Genomic DNA, 3,637 nt, shown 5'->3' with positions numbered 1-3,637 from the left:
CTATGTCGTCAGGGTGGCCGGGCACTGTGAAAGCCCCGGATGAGCTCACCCCCATAAATATTCACCAGTGAGGGTGATGGATATGGATCATGATTATGATCAAATTTGTATTGAGTATAACTCGAGTTGGGGAGACACGACAGAGGGACAGTCCAATGGTTAGCTACCAGGACTTGTCGGGTTGGCTCCATAACCGACAGATGATATCATCAGCCACTAGGGACAGGCATTCATCATATGCAACTATATGAATTATTTGAGATTGCCTATTTGACTGCATATTACTTGCTAATTGTCTAAATGCCTTATCTGTTCCTATTTGTATATCTCTTATTTGATTTAGCTGTGTTTGCTACATTATACTCCTGCTGGTAGTTGGGAGGTCTGAAAGAATTGGAAAGGGAAGTATTAGTTAGACTGAAGGATCTTTAGTCAGTTGCCACTTATGGTTTAGCTTGTTTATAATCTTTGATTTTATCTAGAGGAAGTCCTAGGATTACCTTCGGCTTTCCTCTATTATTACATGTTATATATGGGGAACTGTTACCATGCTGGGGACCTCTGGTTCTCACCCATGCGGATTTTGTGGTTTTCAGATGCAGGACGCGAAGCTTCTCGTTGAGGCATGCTGGAGACTTCTGGATTAGCGAAGATCCTTATTCTCGGGACTCTGTTTTGATTTTATGATTTCTCTTAGATACTTTTATCTCCATTGAATAATATAAACTGTGATGACTCCTCTTAGAGGGGATTTTGGAGACTAGATTCTTTGTTTTTGTGTCCTTTTGGGTTTCCTTTGGGGTTTCCTTATTTTATTTTATGTATATATTGCTATGCTCGGACCGGTTATCTTCGCATCCGGATTTGAGTTTTGATATTCCCATTTTTGACACTCTTTTGTATATATATAATCTCGCGTTAGCTTATCCATGTTCGTTACGTTATCGATCGGAGTGTTGCACTTTCGAGTTACGGTTTTTGTTTACCCCTTTTTCTACAAAGGCTCCTAGTTATAATAAATCATTCATACTACTATACGTACTAAATTTTAATTCTAGAGGTCGTAATACCTTGCCATCTCGGAATTATGACTTAAGCATAAGACTCTGTATGGTAGGGTGTTACAAGTAAGTTATCTCACGATCAAATAAAACAAATATACCCTATCCAATATGATTAGACACTACCACTTTAAGCTATGGTCACAGTTTTAAAATAGAGTGACCATAGATAGGCTATGGTGATGCGAAAATCGTGACCATAGATTAGGCTATGGTCACGATTTTTCAAAAGGGTGACCATAACCTAATCTATAGTCACGATTTTAAAATAGGGTGACCATAGATTAGGCTATGGTCACGGATTTACAAAAGGGTGACCATAGATTAGGCTATGGTCACAGTTTTTTCGCGTGACCATAGAGTAACCTATGGTCACGGTAAAAACACGTGGCCTTAAAGTGTCAGAATTTAGGCACTGCAACCGTGACCATAGAAACTGTAACCATAGATAAAAAAAATTGTGACCATAGACCTATAGTCACGCCAAAATAGGCCATGGTGAAAACATCGTAACCATATACCTATTGGTCACCCTTTTCACTAGCTTTTTTAACGTAACCATAGAGCTTTTTTTTTATAGTGAACACAATCAGTAACATTGTTGGAACTACCATCTTTTCAAAATAGTTTTATCTCACAAATGTGTTGTATATACTAACCTTTGATTTCAAATTGATTTCAGTCTCAAAATTAATCTCAAATTTGAAATATCAATTGTTAATCAAAGATAAAAATTGTGAGATTTAAAATCAATCAATATTGAAGATGATTGGCATAAGTAAGTTTGGATTAGAGATGAATTATACACAACGAGTAAGCAACCAATTTCAATCAAGGAATCATCCTTAGCAACAGTGAATCACATCATAGCATCATCAAAATAAAAATATTTAGCATGATAGATTAGGATATTTACCTTGGCATAGGTTAAGAATTCTTAGAAAGGATTATTTATTCATAGATTGCAATGTAAATAAGCTACTATGTGATTCATGTCATTTGGCAAATTAGAAAAGACTATCTTTTAATTACAGTACTATAAAAATAAATGACTATTTTGATTTGATTCACATAGACATCTAAAGTCCAATTTTAGTTTCATCAACTGAAGGGCATAAATATTTCTTAACATTTTCTCTATGAAATCCAATTAAAAAATATCTTATTTGGTTTTAAATTTTGTCAATTATGCCAAAGAGCAATTTAATAAACAAGTGAAGTGTATAAGAACTGACATTGTGCCAAAATTATTCTTTCTACAAAACTATTTTTCTCATTTGGAATGTCACTTCAGACTTTCATATATAAAAATACTAGAGCAACACATATTAGAAGTGACTAGAGCACTATTGTGTGAATATGAAATTTCAAATTGTTGTTGGCAATATTCAACTGCTCATGCCACATATTTAATAAACAGACTTTCAAGCACTGTTTTGATAGATATTAGTCCTTATATTCTTCTCTATGGCAATCTATTTGATCTCTCATATTGAAGAGTGTTTGGCTACTTGGCATTTGCTTCCATTCTAAGACACTCTTGAGCAAAATTGGATCCTAGAGCCAAAAAATCTGCATTTTCGGGTTTTAAAATTGGAACCAAAGGGTTCATACTTATTGACCTAAAAACTAAACAAATTTTTGTGTTGAGAAATGTCATATTTTATGAAGAGAAATTTTATTTTCTAAAATATGCACACAACAAGGTAATTCACCTAAATGCATCTATGTATCCATCAGATTTCCATGATCCATTTCGTTATAATTCATTCGTACTAGATCAATATCAAATTTTACAAATCATCAATTAAAATCAAAACTCATTTTCTGAAAATGATTCCACTGCACAACTAAATTTAGATAATGCACAACTGCATTTAAAAGATGACGCAAGCACTTTACAGCATATGACGTTGCATAATCCTCAACACAATTTCACTACTAAAGATGTTTATCTAACAATGATTGAAGAAAATATTTCACTTGCATTACAACCACACACAACACCTATGGACATGCGTAACACCTAACCTATTTGTAAGGTTACCATTATATGATAGCAAAGACATATTACATTAGCAATTTCCTCATCAAATATCCTTTTCACAACAATTATCATATGATAAACTAAGTTCAAATTACAAATACATCTCACTAGCCATTATACAAAACCCATAACCTAGCACTTATGAGGAGGTTGCTATTCAACCTTGCTGGAGAGAGTCCATTCAAGTAGAATTAAAAGTTCTAAACTAGAATCATACTTAGTGCTTAATTGAACTCCTAAATAGTAAGAAAGTTGTGGGTTGCAAGTAGGTCTTTCGTGTGAAATTCAATCTGGATGGTTCAATAGAAAGGCATAAAGCATGCCTGGTGGTGCGGTATTTGTAACCCACTAACTTACCGGCAAGTACACCGGGTCGTACCAAGTAATATCTTACGTGAGTAAGGGTCGATCCCACGAGGATTGATGGATTAAGCAACAATAGTGTTTGATAGGATTAGTTAGACAAACAGAAAAGAGTATTTGAATATTCAATCGTGCAGAAATTAAAATAGTAAAGTAAATAAATTAG

The sequence above is a fragment of the Arachis hypogaea genome, chromosome 20 (assembly GCF_003086295.3).
Source record: "Arachis hypogaea cultivar Tifrunner chromosome 20, arahy.Tifrunner.gnm2.J5K5, whole genome shotgun sequence".
Lineage (NCBI taxonomy): Eukaryota > Viridiplantae > Streptophyta > Magnoliopsida > Fabales > Fabaceae > Arachis > Arachis hypogaea.
This window is presented reverse-complemented; position numbering follows the sequence as displayed.